The sequence below is a fragment of the Triturus cristatus genome, chromosome 1_1 (genome assembly GCF_964204655.1).
Source record: "Triturus cristatus chromosome 1_1, aTriCri1.1, whole genome shotgun sequence".
In the NCBI taxonomy this organism is placed as follows: domain Eukaryota; kingdom Metazoa; phylum Chordata; class Amphibia; order Caudata; family Salamandridae; genus Triturus; species Triturus cristatus.
The window spans coordinates 1,163,482,317-1,163,499,425 of record NC_140579.1 but is presented as its reverse complement, the minus strand read 5'-3'; positions in this window follow the sequence as shown (position 1 = coordinate 1,163,499,425).

The following is a 17,109-nucleotide window of genomic DNA, read 5'->3' as shown; positions in this document are numbered from 1 at the left end:
GCAGAGATTCTTCAAAGCCAGAGAACCAGGTCAGCAGAGCTGCTTTAGAGCCAGAGAACCAGGTCAGCAGAGCTGCTCTAGAGCCTAAGACCCAGGACAACAGAGCTGCTCTAGAGTCAGAGAACCAGGTCAGCAGAGCTGCTGTAGAGCCATAGTAACCAGGTCAATGCAGCTGCTCTAGAGCCTAAGAACCAGGTCAGCAGAGCTGCTCTAGAGGCAGAGAACAAGGTCAGCAGAGCTGCCGTAGAGCTAGAGAACCAGGTCAGCAGAGCTGCTTTAGAGGGAGAGAACCAGGTCAGCACAGCTGCTCTAGCGCCTAAGAACCAGGTCAGCAGAGCTGCTTTAGAGCAAGAGAACCAGGTCAGCAGAGCTGCTTTAGAGCGAGAGAACAAGGTCAGCAGAGCTGTCGTAGAGCCAGAGAACCAGGTCAGCAGAGCTGCTTTAGAGGGGGAGAACCAGGTCAGCAGAGCTGCTTTAGAGCCAGAGAACCAGGTCAGCAGAGCTGCTTTAGAGGGAGAGAACCAGGTCAGCAGAGTTGCTTTAGAGTCAGAGAAACAGGTCAGCAGAGCTGCTTTAGAGCCATAGAAACCAGGTCAGCAGAGCTGCTCTAAAGGCAGAGAACCAGGCCAGCAGGGCTGCTCCACAGCCAGAGAACAAGGTCAGCAGAGCTGCTTTAGAGCCAGAGAACCAGGTCAGCAGAGCTGCTCTCGAGCCTAAGAACCAGGTCAGCAGAGCTGCTCTAGAGGCAGAGAACCAGTTCCACAGAGCTGCTGTAGAGCCAGAGAACCAGGTCAGCAGAGCCTCTTTAGAGCCAGACAACCAGGTCATCAGAGCTGCTGTAGAGCCAGAGAACTAGGTCAACAGAGCTTCTTTAGAGCCACAGAACCAGGTAAACAGAGTGATGTTTTAGAGCCAGAGAAACATCAGGTCAGCTGAGCTGCTTCAGAGCCAGAGAACCAGGTCAGCAGAGCTGCTGTAAAGCCAGAGAACTAGGTCAGCAGAGCTTCAATAGAGCCACAGAACCAGGTCAGCAGAGCTGTTTTAGAGCCAGAGAAACATCAGATCAGCAGAGCTGCTTTAGAGCCAGAGAACCAGGTCAGCAGAGCCGATGTAGAGCCAGAGAACCAGGTCAGCAGAGCTGCTCTAGAGCCTAAGATTCAGGACAGCAGAGCTGCTCTAGAGCCAGAGAACCAGGTCAGCAGAGCTGCTTTTGAACCAGAGAACCAGGCCAGAAGATCTGCTTTAGAGCCAGAGAACCAGGTTAGCAGCGCTGCTCTAGAGCCAGAGAACCAGGTCAGCAGAGCTGCTTTAGAGCAACAGAACCAGGTCAGCAGAGCCATTGTAGAGCCAGAGAACCAGGTCAGCAGAGCTGCTTTAGAGCCCTAGAACCAGGTCAGAAGATCTGCTTTAGAGCCAGAGAAACAGGTCAGCAGAACTGCTCTAGAGCCAGAGAAACTAGGTCTGCAGAGCTGCTTTAGAGCCAGAGAAACCAAGTCAGCAGAGCTGCTTTAGAGTAAGAGAACCAGGTCAGCAGAGCTGCTTTAGAGGGAGAGAACCAGGTCAGCAGAGCTGCTCTAGAGCCAGAGAACCAGGTCAGCAGAGCAGCTTCAAAGCCAGAGAACCAGGTCAGCAGAGCTACTTTAGAGCCATAGAACCAGGTCAGCAGAGCTGCTTTAAAACCAGAGAACCAGGTCAGCAGAGCTGCTCTAGAGCCTAAGACCAATGTCAACAGAGCTGCTCTAGAGTCAGAGAACCAGGTCAGCAGATCTGCTGTAGAGCCATAGACACCAGGTCAACAGAGCTTCTCTAGAGCCTAAGAACCAGGTCAGAAGAGCTGCTCTAGAGGCAGAGAACCAGGTCAGCAGAGCTGCCGTAGAGCCAGAGAACCAGGTCAGCAGAGCTGCTTTAGAGGGAGAGAACCAGGTCAGCAGATCTGCTTTAGAGCCAGAGAACCAGGTCAGCAGAGCTGCTTTAAAGGGAGAAAACCAGGTCAGCAGAGCTGCCGTAGAGCCAGAAAACCAGGTCAGCAGAGCTGCTTTAGCGCCAGAGAGAACCAGGTCAGCAGAGCTGCCGTAGAGCCAGAGAACCAGGTCAGCAGAGCTGCTTTAGAGGGGGAGAACCAGGTCAGCAGAGCTGCTTTAGAGCCAGAGAACCAGGTCAGCAGAGCTGCTTTAGAGGGAGAGAACCAGGTCAGCAGAGTTGCTTTAGAGTCAGAGAAACAGGTCAGCAGAGCTGCTTTAGAGCCATAGAAACCAGGTCAGCAGAGCTGCTCTAAAGGCAGAGAACCAGGCCAGCAGGGCTGCTCCACAGCCAGAGAACAAGGTCAGCAGAGCTGCTTTAGAGCCAGAGAACCATGTCAGCAGAGCCGCTTTACAGCCGTAGAACCAGGTCAGCAGAGCTGCTTTAGAGTCAGAGAACCAGGTAAGCAGAGCCGCTTTAGAGCCAGAGAACCAGGTCAGCAGAATGCTTGAGAACCAGGTCAGCAGAGCTGCTTTAGAGCCAGAGAACCAGGTCAGCAGAGCTGCTCTCGAGCCTAAGAACCAGGTCAGCAGAGCTGCTCTAGAGGCAGAGAACCAGTTCAGCAGAGCTGCTGTAGAGCCAGAGAACCAGGTCAGCAGAGCCTCTTTAGAGCCAGACAACCAGGTCATCAGAGCTGCTGTAGAGCCAGAGAACTAGGTCAACAGAGCTTCTTTAGAGCCACAGAACCAGGTCAGCAGAGCGATGTTTTAGAGCCAGAGAAACATCAGGTCAGCTGAGCTGCTTCAGAGCCAGAGAACCAGGTCAGCAGAGCTGCTGTAAAGCCAGAGAACTAGGTCAGCAGAGCTTCAATAGAGCCACAGAACCAGGTCAGCAGAGCTGTTTTAGAGCCAGAGAAACATCAGATCAGCAGAGCTGCTTTAGAGCCAGAGAACCAGGTCAGCAGAGCCGTTGTAGAGCCAGAGAACCAGGTCAGCAGAGCTGCTCTAGAGCCTAAGATTCAGGACAGCAGAGCTGCTCTAGAGTCAGAGAACCAGGTCAGCAGAGCTGCTTTTGAGCCAGAGAACCAGGCCAGAAGATCTGCTTTAGAGCCAGAGAACCAGGTTAGCAGTGCTGCTCTAGAGCCAGAGAACCAGGTCAGCAGAGCTGCTTTAGAGCAACAGAACCAGGTCAGCAGAGCCATTGTAGAGCCAGAGAACCTGGTCAGCAGAGCTGCTTTAGAGCCATAGAACCAGGTCAGAAGATCTGCTTTAGAGCCAGAGAAACAGGTCAGCAGAACTGCTCTAGAGCCAGAGAAACTAGGTCTGCAGAGCTGCTTTAGAGCCAGAGAAACCAAGTCAGCAGAGCTGCTTTAGAGTAAGAGAACCAGGTCAGCAGAGCTGCTTTAGAGGGAGAGAACCAGGTCAGCAGAGCTGCTCTAGAGCCAGAGAACCAGGTCAGCAGAGCAGCTTCAAAGCCAGAGAACCAGGCCAGCAGAGCTGCTTTAGAGCCATAGAACCAGGTCAGCAGAGCTGCTTTAGAGCCAGAGAACCAGGTCAGCAGAGCTGCTTTAGAGCCAGAGAACCAGGTCAGCAGAGCTGCTCTAGAGCCTAAGACCAATGTCAACAGAGCTGCTCTAGAGTCAGAGAACCAGGTCAGCAGAGCTGCTGTAGAGCCATAGACACCAGGTCAACAGAGCTGCTCTAGAGCCTAAGAACCAGGTCAGAAGAGCTGCTCTAGAGGCAGAGAACCAGGTCAGCAGAGCTGCCGTAGAGCCAGACAACCAGGTCAGCAGAGCTGCTTTAGAGGTAGAGAACCAGGTCAGCAGATCTGCTTTAGAGCCAGAGAACCAGGTCAGCAGAGCTGCTTTAAAGGGAGAGAACCAGGTCAGCAGAGCTGCTTTAGCGCCAGAGAGAACCAGGTCAGCAGAGCTACTTTAGAGGGAGAGAACCAGGTCAGCTGAACCATGTCAGCAGAGTTGTTTCAAAGCCACAGAACCAGGTCAGCAGAGCTGCTTTAGAGCCAGAGAGCCAGGTCAGCAGAGCTGACTCATAGCCATACAACCAGGTCAGCAGAGCTGCTCTAGAGCCTAAGACCCAGGTCAACAGAGCGGCTCTAGAGCCAGAGAACCAGGTCAGCAGAGCTGCTGTAGAGCCATAGAAACCAGGTCAGCAGAGCTGCTCTAAAGCCTAAGAACCAGGTTAGCAGAGCTGCTTTAGAGTCAGAGAACCAGGTAAGCAGAGCTGCTTTAGAGCCAGAGAACCACGTCAGCAGAACAGCTTGATAACCAGGTCAGCAGAGCTGCTTTAGAGCAAGAGAACAAGGTCAGCAGAGCTACTCTCGAGCCTAAGAACCAGGTCAGCAGAGCTGCTCTAGAGGCAGAGAACCAGTTCAGCAGAGCAGCTTTAGAGCCATAGAACCAGGTCAGCAGAGCTGCTTCAGAGCCATAGAACCAGGTCAGCAGAGCTGCTTTAGAGCCAGAGAGCCAGGTCAGCAGAGCTGACTCACAGCCATACAACCAGGTCAGCAGAGCTGCTCTAGAGCCTAAGACCCAGGTCAACAGAGCGGCTCTAGAGCCAGAGAACCAGGTCAGCAGAGCTGCTCTAGAGCCAGAGAAACTAGGTCTGCAAAGCTGCTTTAGAGCCAGAGAAACCAAGTCAGCAGAGCTGCTTTAGAGTAAGAGAACCAGGTCAGCAGAGCTGCTTTAGAGGGAGAGAACCAGGTCAGCACAGCTGCTCTAGAGCCAGAGAACCAGGTCAGCAGAGCAGCTTCAAAGCCAGAGAACCAGGTCAGCAGAGCTGCTTTAGAGCCATAGAACCAGGTCAGCAGAGCTGCTTTAGAGCCAGAGAACCAGGTCAGCAGAGCTGCTTTAGAGCCAGAGAACCAGGTCAGCAGAGCTGCTCTAGAGCCTAAGACCAAGGTCAACAGAGCTGCTCTAGAGTCAGAGAACCAGGTCAGCAGAGCTGCTGTAGAGCCATAGACACCAGGTCAACAGAGCTGCTCTAGAGCCTAAGAACCAGGTCAGAAGAGCTGCTCTAGAGGCAGAGAACCAGGTCAGCAGAGCTGCCGTAGAGCCAGAGAACCAGGTCAGCAGAGCTGCTTTAGAGGGAGAGAACCAGGTCAGCAGATCTGCTTTAGAGCCAGAGAACCAGGTCAGCAGAGCTGCCGTAGAGCCAGAGAACCAGGTCAGCAGAGCTGCTTTAGAGGGAGAGAACCAGGTCAGCAGAGCTGCTTTAGCGCCAGAGAGAACCAGGTCAGCAGAGCTACTTTAGAGGGAGAGAACCAGGTCAGCTGAACCATGTCAGCAGAGTTGTTTCAAAGCCACAGAACCAGGTCTGCAGAGCAGCTTTAGAGCCATAGAACCAGGTCAGCAGACCTGCTTCAGAGCCATAGAGCCAGGTCAGCAGAGCTGCTTTAGAGCCAGAGAGCCAGGTCAGCAGAGCTGACTCACAGCCATACAACCAGGTCAGCAGAGCTGCTCTATAGCCTAAGACCCAGGTCAACAGAGCGGCTCTAGAGCCAGAGAACCAGGTCAGCAGAGCTGCTGCAGAGCCATAGAAACCAGGTCAGCAGAGCTGCTCTAAAGCCTAAGAACCAGGTCAGCAGAGCTGCTTTAGAGTCAGAGAACCCGGTAAGCAGAGCTGCTTTAGAGCCAGAGAACCAGGTCAGCAGAACTGCTTGATAACCAGGTCAGCAGAGCTGCTTTAGAGCCAGAGAACAAGGTCAGCAGAGCTGCTCTCGAGCCTAAGAACCAGGTCAGCAGAGCTGCTCTAGAGGCAGAGAACCAGTTCAGCAGAGCTGCTGTAGAGCCAGAGAACCAGTTCAGAGGAGATTCTTTACAGCCATAGAACCAGGTCGGCAGAGCTGCTCTAGAGCCAGAGAACCAGGTCAGCAGAGCCTCTTTAGAGCCAGACAACCAGGTCATCAGAACTGCTGTAGAGCCAGAGAACCAGGTCAGCAGAGCTGCTGTAGAGCCAGAGAACTTGGTCAGGAGAGCGTCTTTAGAGCCACAGAACCAGGTCAGCAGAGCTGTTTTAGAGCTAGAGAACTACCAGGTCAGCAGAGCTGCTTTAGAGCCAGAGAACCAGGTCAGCAGAGCCGTTGTAGAGCCAGAGAACCAGGACAGCAGAGCTGCTCTACAGGCAGAGAACCCGGTCAGCAGAGCTGCTTTAGAGCCAGTGAACCATGCCAACAGATCTGCTTTAGAGCCAGAGAACCAGGTTAGCAGAGCTGCTCTAGAGCCAGAGAACCAGGTCAGCAGAGCTGCTTTAGAGCAACAGAACCAGGTCAGCAGAGCCATTGTAGAGCCAGAGAACCAGGTCAGCAGAGCTGCTTTAGAGCCACCGAACCAGGTCAGAAGAGCTGCTTTAGAGCCAGAGAACCAGGTCAGCAGAGCTGCTTTAGAGCCAGAGAAACCAGGTCAGCAGAGCTGCTTTAGAGCCAAAGAACCAGGTCAGCAGAGCTGATTTAGAGCCAGAGAACCCGGTCAGCAGAGATTCTTCAAAGCCAGAGAACCAGGTTAGCAGAGCTGCTTTAGAGCCATAGAACCAGGTCAGCAGAGCTGCTTTAGAGCCAGAGAACCAGGTCAGCAGAGCTGCTTTAGAGCCAGAGAAACCAGGTCAGCAGAGCTGCTTTAGAGCCAAAGAACCAGGTCAGCAGAGCTGATTTACAGCCAGAGAACCCGGTCAGCAGAGATTCTCCAAAGCCAGAGAACCAGGTCAGCAGAGGTGCTTTAAAGCCATAGAACCAGGTCAGCAGAGCCTCTTTAGAACCAGAGAATCAGGTCATCAGAACTGCTGTAGAGCCAGAGAACCAGGTCAGCAGAGCTACTGTAGAGCCAGAGAACTAGGTCAGGAGAGCGTCTTTAGAGCCACAGAACCAGGTCAGCAGAGCTGTTTTAGAGCCAGAGAACCACCAGGTCAGCAGAGCTGCTTTAGAGCCAGAGAACCAGGTCAGCAGAGCCGTTGTAGAGCCAGAGAACCAGGTCAGCAAAGCTGCTCTAGAGCCTAAGAACCAGGACAGAAGAGCTGCTCTACAGGCAGAGAACCAGGTCAGCAGAGCTGCTTTAGAGCCAGTGAACCATGCCAGCAGATCTGCTTTAGAGCCAGAGAACCAGGTTAGCAGAGCTGCTCTAGAGCAACAGAACCAGGTCAGCAGAGCCATTGTAGAGCCAGCGAACCAGGTCAGCAGAGCTGCTTTAGAGCAAAAGAACCAGGTCAGCAGAGCTGCTTTAGAGGGAGAGAACCAGGTCAGCAGAGCTGCTCTAGAGCCAGAGAACCCGGTCAGCAGAGATTCTTCAAAGCCAGAGAACCAGGTCAGCAGAGCTGCTTTAGAGCCAGACAACCAGGTCAGCAGAGCTGCTCTAGAGCCTAAGACCCAGGACAACAGAGCTGCTCTAGAGTCAGAGAACCAGGTCAGCAGAGCTGCTGTAGAGCCATAGAAACCAGGTCAATGCAGCTGCTCTAGAGCCTAAGAACCAGGTCAGCAGAGCTGCTCTAGAGGCAGAGAACAAGGTCAGCAGAGCTGCCGTAGAGCTAGAGAACCAGGTCAGCAGAGCTGCTTTAGAGGGAGAGAACCAGGTCAGCACAGCTGCTCTAGCGCCTAAGAACCAGGTCAGCAGAGCTGCTTTAGAGCAAGAGAACCAGGTCAGCAGAGCTGCTTTAGAGCGAGAGAACAAGGTCAGCAGAGCTGTCGTAGAGCCAGAGAACCAGGTCAGCAGAGCTGCTTTAGAGGGGGAGAACCAGGTCAGCAGAGCTGCTTTAGAGCCAGAGAACCAGGTCAGCAGAGCTGCTTTAGAGGGAGAGAACCAGGTCAGCAGAGTTCCTTTAGAGTCAGAGAAACAGGTCAGCAGAGCTGCTTTAGAGCCATAGAAACCAGGTCAGCAGAGCTGCTCTAAAGGCAGAGAACCAGGCCAGCAGGGCTGCTCCACAGCCAGAGAACAAGGTCAGCAGAGCTGCTTTAGAGCCAGAGAACCATGTCAGCAGAGCCGCTTTACAGCCATAGAACCAGGTCAGCAGAGCTGCTTTAGAGTCAGAGAACCAGGTAAGCAGAGCCGCTTTAGAGCCAGAGAACCAGGTCAGCAGAATGCTTGAGAACCAGGTCAGCAGAGCTGCTTTAGAGCCAGAGAACCAGGTCAGCAGAGCTGCTCTCGAGCCTAAGAACCAGGTCAGCAGAGCTGCTCTAGAGGCAGAGAACCAGTTCAGCAGAGCTGCTGTAGAGCCAGAGAACCAGGTCAGCAGAGCCTCTTTAGAGCCAGACAACCAGGTCATCAGAGCTGCTGTAGAGCCAGAGAACTAGGTCAACAGAGCTTCTTTAGAGCCACAGAACCAGGTAAACAGAGTGATGTTTTAGAGCCAGAGAAACATCAGGTCAGCTGAGCTGCTTCAGAGCCAGAGAACCAGGTCAGCAGAGCTGCTGTAAAGCCAGAGAACTAGGTCAGCAGAGCTTCAATAGAGCCACAGAACCAGGTCAGCAGAGCTGTTTTAGAGCCAGAGAAACATCAGATCAGCAGAGCTGCTTTAGAGCCAGAGAACCAGGTCAGCAGAGCCGATGTAGAGCCAGAGAACCAGGTCAGCAGAGCTGCTCTAGAGCCTAAGATTCAGGACAGCAGAGCTGCTCTAGAGCCAGAGAACCAGGTCAGCAGAGCTGCTTTTGAACCAGAGAACCAGGCCAGAAGATCTGCTTTAGAGCCAGAGAACCAGGTTAGCAGCGCTGCTCTAGAGCCAGAGAACCAGGTCAGCAGAGCTGCTTTAGAGCAACAGAACCAGGTCAGCAGAGCCATTGTAGAGCCAGAGAACCAGGTCAGCAGAACTGCTTTAGAGCCCTAGAACCAGGTCAGAAGATCTGCTTTAGAGCCAGAGAAACAGGTCAGCAGAACTACTCTAGAGCCAGAGAAACTAGGTCTGCAGAGCTGCTTTAGAGCCAGAGAAACCAAGTCAGCAGAGCTGCTTTAGAGTAAGAGAACCAGGTCAGCAGAGCTGCTTTAGAGGGAGAGAACCAGGTCAGCAGAGCTGCTCTAGAGCCAGAGAACCAGGTCAGCAGAGCAGCTTCAAAGCCAGAGAACCAGGTCAGCAGAGCTACTTTAGAGCCATAGAACCAGGTCAGCAGAGCTGCTTTAAAACCAGAGAACCAGGTCAGCAGAGCTGCTCTAGAGCCTAAGACCAATGTCAACAGAGCTGCTCTAGAGTCAGAGAACCAGGTCAGCAGAGCTGCTGTAGAGCCATAGACACCAGGTCAACAGAGCTTCTCTAGAGCCTAAGAACCAGGTCAGAAGAGCTGCTCTAGAGGCAGAGAACCAGGTCAGCAGAGCTGCCGTAGAGCCAGAGAACCAGGTCAGCAGAGCTGCTTTAGAGGGAGAGAACCAGGTCAGCAGATCTGCTTTAGAGCCAGAGAACCAGGTCAGCAGAGCTGCTTTAAAGGGAGAAAACCAGGTCAGCAGAGCTGCCGTAGAGCCAGAAAACCAGGTCAGCACAGCTGCTTTAGAGGGAGAGAACCAGGTCAGCAGAGCTGCTTTAGCGCCAGAGAGAACCAGGTCAGCAGAGCTGCCGTAGAGCCAGAGAACCAGGTCAGCAGAGCTGCTTTAGAGGGGGAGAACCAGGTCAGCAGAGCTGCTTTAGAGCCAGAGAACCAGGTCAGCAGAGCTGCTTTAGAGGGAGAGAACCAGGTCAGCAGAGTTGCTTTAGAGTCAGAGAAACAGGTCAGCAGAGCTGCTTTAGAGCCATAGAAACCAGGTCAGCAGAGCTGCTCTAAAGGCAGAGAACCAGGCCAGCAGGGCTGCTCCACAGCCAGAGAACAAGGTCAGCAGAGCTGCTTTAGAGCCAGAGAACCATGTCAGCAGAGCCGCTTTACAGCCATAGAACCAGGTCAGCAGAGCTGCTTTAGAGTCAGAGAACCAGGTAAGCAGAGCCGCTTTAGAGCCAGAGAACCAGGTCAGCAGAATGCTTGAGAACCAGGTCAGCAGAGCTGCTTTAGAGCCAGAGAACCAGGTCAGCAGAGCTGCTCTCGAGCCTAAGAACCAGGTCAGCAGAGCTGCTCTAGAGGCAGAGAACCAGTTCAGCAGAGCTGCTGTAGAGCCATAGACACCAGGTCAACAGAGCTTCTCTAGAGCCTAAGAACCAGGTCAGAAGAGCTGCTCTAGAGGCAGAGAACCAGGTCAGCAGAGCTGCCGTAGAGCCAGAGAACCAGGTCAGCAGAGCTGCTTTAGAGGGAGAGAACCAGGTCAGCAGATCTGCTTTAGAGCCAGAGAACCAGGTCAGCAGAGCTGCTTTAAAGGGAGAAAACCAGGTCAGCAGAGCTGCCGTAGAGCCAGAAAACCAGGTCAGCACAGCTGCTTTAGAGGGAGAGAACCAGGTCAGCAGAGCTGCTTTAGCGCCAGAGAGAACCAGGTCAGCAGAGCTGCCGTAGAGCCAGAGAACCAGGTCAGCAGAGCTGCTTTAGAGGGGGAGAACCAGGTCAGCAGAGCTGCTTTAGAGCCAGAGAACCAGGTCAGCAGAGCTGCTTTAGAGGGAGAGAACCAGGTCAGCAGAGTTGCTTTAGAGTCAGAGAAACAGGTCAGCAGAGCTGCTTTAGAGCCATAGAAACCAGGTCAGCAGAGCTGCTCTAAAGGCAGAGAACCAGGCCAGCAGGGCTGCTCCACAGCCAGAGAACAAGGTCAGCAGAGCTGCTTTAGAGCCAGAGAACCATGTCAGCAGAGCCGCTTTACAGCCATAGAACCAGGTCAGCAGAGCTGCTTTAGAGTCAGAGAACCAGGTAAGCAGAGCCGCTTTAGAGCCAGAGAACCAGGTCAGCAGAATGCTTGAGAACCAGGTCAGCAGAGCTGCTTTAGAGCCAGAGAACCAGGTCAGCAGAGCTGCTCTCGAGCCTAAGAACCAGGTCAGCAGAGCTGCTCTAGAGGCAGAGAACCAGTTCAGCAGAGCTGCTGTAGAGCCAGAGAACCAGGTCAGCAGAGCCTCTTTAGAGCCAGACAACCAGGTCATCAGAGCTGCTGTAGAGCCAGAGAACTAGGTCAACAGAGCTTCTTTAGAGCCACAGAACCAGGTCAGCAGAGCGATGTTTTAGAGCCAGAGAAACATCAGGTCAGCTGAGCTGCTTCAGAGCCAGAGAACCAGGTCAGCAGAGCTGCTGTAAAGCCAGAGAACTAGGTCAGCAGAGCTTCAATAGAGCCACAGAACCAGGTCAGCAGAGCTGTTTTAGAGCCAGAGAAACATCAGATCAGCAGAGCTGCTTTAGAGCCAGAGAACCAGGTCAGCAGAGCCGTTGTAGAGCCAGAGAACCAGGTCAGCAGAGCTGCTCTAGAGCCTAAGATTCAGGACAGCAGAGCTGCTCTAGAGCCAGAGAACCAGGTCAGCAGAGCTGCTTTTGAGCCAGAGAACCAGGCCAGAAGATCTGCTTTAGAGCCAGAGAACCAGATTAGCAGCGCTGCTCTAGAGCCAGAGAACCAGGTCAGCAGAGCTGCTTTAGAGCAACAGAACCAGGTCAGCAGAGCCATTGTAGAGCCAGAGAACCAGGTCAGCAGAGCTGCTTTAGAGCCATAGAACCAGGTCAGAAGATCTGCTTTAGAGCCAGAGAAACAGGTCAGCAGAACTGCTCTAGAGCCAGAGAAACTAGGTCTGCAGAGCTGCTTTAGAGCCAGAGAAACCAAGTCAGCAGAGCTGCTTTAGTGTAAGAGAACCAGGTCAGCAGAGCTGCTTTAGAGGGAGAGAACCAGGTCAGCAGAGCTGCTCTAGAGCCAGAGAACCAGGTCAGCAGAGCAGCTTCAAAGCCAGAGAACCAGGTCAGCAGAGCTGCTTTAGAGCCATAGAACCAGGTCAGCAGAGCTGCTTTAGAGCCAGAGAACCAGGTCAGCAGAGCTGCTCTAGAGCCTAAGACCAATGTCAACAGAGCTGCTCTAGAGTCAGAGAACCAGGTCAGCAGAGCTGCTGTAGAGCCATAGACACCAGGTCAACAGAGCTGCTCTAGAGCCTAAGAACCAGGTCAGAAGCGCTGCTCTAGAGGCAGAGAACCAGGTCAGCAGAGCTGCCGTAGAGCCAAAGAACCAGGTCAGCAGAGCTGCTTTAGAGGGAGAGAACCAGGTCAGCAGATCTGCTTTAGAGCCAGAGAACCAGGTCAGCAGAGCTGCTTTAAAGGGAGAAAACCAGGTCAGCAGAGCTGCCGTAGAGCCAGAAAACCAGGTCAGCAGAGCTGCTTTAGAGCCAGAGAGCCAGGTCTGCAGAGCTGACTCACAGCCATACAACCAGGTCAGCAGAGCTGCTCTAGAGCCTAAGACCCAGGTCAACAGAGCGGCTCTAGAGCCAGAGAACCAGGTCAGCAGAGCTGCTGTAGAGCCATAGAAACCAGGTCAGCAGAGCTGCTCTAAAGCCTAAGAACCAGGTCAGCAGAGCTGCTTTAGAGTCAGAGAACCAGGTAAGCAGAGCTGCATTAGAGCCAGAGAACCAGGTCAGCAAAACAGCTTGATAACCAGGTCAGCAGAGCTGCTTTAGAGCCAGAGAACACGGTCAGCAGAGCTACTCTCGAGCCTAAGAACCAGGTCAGCAGAGCTGCTCTAGAGGCAGAGAACCAGTTCAGCAGAGCAGCTTTAGAGCCATAGAACCAGGTCAGCAGAGCTGCTTCAGAGCCATAGAACCAGGTCAGCAGAGCTGCTTTAGAGCCAGAGAGCCAGGCCAGCAGAGCTGACTCACAGCCATACAACCAGGTCAGCAGAGCTGCCCTAGAGCCTAAGACCCAGGTCAACAGAGCGGCTCTAGAGCCAGAGAACCAGGTCAGCAGAGCTGCTGTAGAGCCATAGAAACCAGGTCAGCAGAGCTGCTCTAAAGCCTAAGAACCAGGTCAGCAGAGCTGCTTTAGAGTCAGAGAACCAGGTAAGCAGAGCTGCTTTAGAGCCAGAGAACCAGGTCAGCAGAACTGCTTGATAACCAGGTCAGCAGAGCTGCTTTAGAGCCAGAGAACAAGGTCAGCAGAGCTGCTCTCGAGCCTAAGAACCAGGTCAGCAGAGCTGCTCTAGAGGCAGAGAACCAGTTCAGCAGAGCTGCTGTAGAGCCAGAGAACCAGTTCAGAGGAGATTCTTTACAGCCATAGAACCAGGTCAGCAGAGCTGCTCTAGAGCCAGAGAACCAGGTCAGCAGAGCCTCTTTAGAGCCAGAGAACCAGGTTATCAGAGCTGCTGTAGAGCCAGAGAACCAGGTCAGCAGAGCTGCTGTAGAGCCAGAGAACTAGGTCAGGAGAGCGTCTTTAGAGCCACAGAACCAGGTCAGCAGAGCTGTTTTAGAGCTAGAGAACTACCAGGTCAGCAGAGCTGCTTTAGAGCCAGAGAACCAGGTCAGCAGAGCCGTTGTAGAGCCAGAGAACCAGGTCAGCAGAGCTGCTCTAGAGCCTAAGAACCAGGACAGCAGAGCTGCTCTACAGGCAGAGAACCCGGTCAGCAGAGCTGCTTTAGAGCCAGTGAACCATGCCAGCAGATCTGCTTTAGAGCCAGAGAACCAGGTTATCAGAGCTGCTCTAGAGCCAGAGAACAAGGTCAGCAGAGCTGCTTTAGAGCAACAGAACCAGGTCAGCAGAGCCATTGTAGAGCCAGAGAACCAGGTCAGCAGAGCTGCTCTAGAGGCAGAGAACCAGTTCAGCAGAGCTGCTGTAGAGCCAGAGAACCAGTTCAGAAGAGATTCTTTACAGCCATAGAACCAGGTCAGCAGAGCTGCTCTAGAGCCAGAGAACCAGGTCAGCAGAGCCTCTTTAGAGCCAGAGAACCAGGTCATCAGAGCTGCTGTAGAGCCAGAGAACCAGGTCAGCAGAGCTGCTGTAGAGCCAGAGAACTAGGTCAGGAGAGCGTCTTTAGAGCCACAGAACCAGGTCAGCAGAGCTGTTTTAGAGCTAGAGAACTACCAGGTCAGCAGAGCTGCTATAGAGCCAGAGAACCAGGTCAGCAGAGCCGTTGTAGAGCCAGAGAACCAGGTCAGCAGAGCTGCTCTACAGGCAGAGAACCCGGTCAGCAGAGCTGCTTTAGAGCCAGTGAACCATGCCAGCAGATCTGCTTTAGAGCCAGAGAACCAGGTTAGCAGAGCTGCTCTAGAGCCAGAGAACAAGGCCAGCAGAGCTGCTTTAGAGCAACAGAACCAGGTCAGCAGAGCCATTGTAGAGCCAGAGAACCAGGTCAGCAGAGCTGCTTTAGAGCCACCAAACCAGGTAAGAAGAGTTGCTTTAGAGCCAGAGAACCAGGTCAGCAGAGCTGCTTTAGAGCCAGAGAAACCAGGTCAGCAGAGCTGCTTTAGAGCCAAAGAACCAGGTCAGCAGAGCTGATTTAGAGCCAGAGAACCCAGTCAGCAGAGATTCTTCAAAGCCAGAGAACCAGGTCAGCAGAGCTGCTTTAGAGCCATAGAACCAGGTCAGCAGAGCTGCTTTAGAGCCAGAGAACCAGGTCAGCAGAGCTGCTTTAGAGCCAGAGAACCAGGTCAGCAGAGCTGCTCTAGAGCCTAAGCCCCAGGTCAACAGAGCTGCTCTAGAGTCAGAGAACCAGGTCAGCAGAGCTGCTGTAGAGCCATAAAAACCAGGTCAGCAAAGCTGCTCTAGAGCCTAAGAACCAGGTCAGCAGAGCTGCACTAGTGGCAGAGAACAAGGTCAGCAGACCTGCTGTAGAGCTAGAGAACCAGGTCAGCAGAGCTGCTTTAGAGGGAGAGAACCAGGTCAGCACAGCTGCTCTAGAGCCTAAGAACCAGGTCAGCAGAGCTGCTTTAGAGCCAGAGAACCAGGTCAGCAGAGCTGCTTTAGAGGGAGAGAACAAGGTCAGCAGAGCTGCCGTAGAGCCAGAGAACCAGGTCAGCAGAGCTGCTTTAGAGGGGGAGAACCAGGTCAGCAGAGCTGCTTTAGAGCCAGAGAACCAGGTCAGCAGAGCTGCTTTAGAGGGAGAGAACCAGGTCAGCAGAGTTGCTTTAGTGTCAGAGAAACAGGTCAGCAGAGCTGATTTAGAGCCATAGAAACCAGGTCAGCAGAGCTGCTCTAAAGGCAGAGAACCAGGTCAGCAGAGTTGTTATAGAGCCAGAGAACCAAGTCAGCAGAGCTGCTCTAAAGCCTAAGAACCAGGCCAGCAGGGCTGCTCTACAGCCAGAGAACAAGGTCAGGAGAGCTGCTTTAGAGCCAGAGAACCATGTCAGCAGAGCCGCTTTACAGCCATAGAACCAGGTCAGCAGAGCCTCTTTAGAGCCAGAGAATCAGGTCATCAGAACTGCTGTAGAGCCAGAGAACCAGGTCAGCATAGCTACTGTAGAGCCAGAGAACTAGGTCAGGAGAGCGTTTTTAGAGCCACAGAACCAGGTCGGCAGAGCTGTTTTAGAGCCAGAGAACCACCAGGTCAGCAGAGCTGCTTTAGAGCCAGAGAACCAGGTCAGCAGAGCCGTTGTAGAGCCAGAGAACCAGGTCAGCAAAGCTGCTCTAGAGCCTAAGAACCAGGACAGCAGAGCTGCTCTACAGGCAGAGAACCAGGTCAGCAGAGCTGCTTTAGAGCCAGTGAACCATGCCAGCAGATCTGCTTTAGAGCCAGAGAACCAGGTTAGCAGAGCTGCTCTAGAGCCAGAGAACCAGGTCAGCAGAGCTGCTTTAGAGCAACTGAACCAGGTCAGCAGAGCCATTGTAGAGCCAGAGAACCAGGTCAGCAGAGCTGCTTTAGAGCGAAAGAACCAGGTCAGCAGAGCTGCTTTAGAGGGAGAGAACCAGGTCAGCAGAGCTGCTCTAGAGCCAGAGAACCCGGTCAGCAGAGATTCTTCAAAGCCAGAGAACCAGGTCAGCAGAGCTGCTTTAGAGCCAGAGAACCAGGTCAGCAGAGCTGCTCTAGAGCCTAAGACCCAGGTCAACAGAGCTGCTCTAGAGTCAGAGAACCAGGTCAGCGGAGCTGCTGTAGAGCCATAGAAACCAGGTCAATGCAGCTGCTCTAGAGCCTAAGAACCAGGTCAGCAGAGCTGCTCTAGAGGCAGAGAACAAGGTCAGCAGAGCTGCCGTAGAGCTAGAGAACCAGGTCAGCAGAGCTGCTTTAGAGGGAGAGAACCAGGTCAGCACAGCTGCTCTAGCGCCTAAGAACCAGGTCAGCAGAGCTGCTTTAGAGCCAGAGAACCAGGTCAGCAGAGCTGCTTTAGAGGGAGAGAACAAGGTCAGCAGAGCTGCCGTAGAGCCAGAGAACCAGGTCAGCAGAGCTGCTTTAGAGGGGGAGAACCAGGTCAGCAGAGCTGCTTTAGAGCCAGAGAACCAGGTCAGCAGAGCTGCTCTCGAGCCTAAGAACCAGGTCAGCAGAGTTGCTTTAGAGTCAGAGAAACAGGTCAGCAGAGCTGCTTTAGAGCCATAGAAACCAGGTCAGCAGAGCTGCTCTAAAGGCAGAGAACCAGGCCAGCAGGGCTGCTCCACAGCCAGAGAACAAGGTCAGCAGAGCTGCTTTAGAGCCGGAGAACCATGTCAGCAGAGCCGCTTTACAGCCATAGAACCAGGTCAGCAGAGCTGCTTTAGAGTCAGAGAACCAGGTAAGCAGAGCCGCTTTAGAGCCAGAGAACCAGGTCAGCAGAATGCTTGACAACCAGGTCAGCAGAGCTGCTTTAGAGCCAGAGAACCAGGTCAGCAGAGCTGCTCTCGAGCCTAAGAACCAGGTCAGCAGAGCTGCTCTAGAGGCAGAGAACCAGTTCAGCAGAGCTGCTGTAGAGCCAGAGAACCAGGTCAGAGGAGATTCTTTACAGCCATAGAACCAGGTCACCAGAGCTGCTCTAGAGCCAGAGAACCAGGTCAGCAGAGCCTCTTTAGAGCCAGACAACCAGGTCATCAGAGCTGCTGTAGAGCCAGAGCACTAGGTCAACAGAGCTTCTTTAGAGCCACAGAACCAGGTCAGCAGAGCGATGTTTTAGAGCCAGAGAAACATCAGGTCAGCTGAGCTGCTTCAGAGCCAGAGAACCAGGTCAGCAGAGCTGCTGTAAAGCCAGAGAACTAGGTCAGCAGAGCTTCAATAGAGCCACAGAACCAGGTCAGCAGAGCTGTTTTAGAGCCAGAGAAACATCAGATCAGCAGAGCTGCTTTAGAGCCAGAGAACCAGGTCAGCAGAGCCGTTGTAGAGCCAGAGAACCAGGTCAGCAGAGCTGCTCTAGAGCCTAAGATTCAGGACAGCAGAGCTGCTCTAGAGCCAGAGAACCAGGT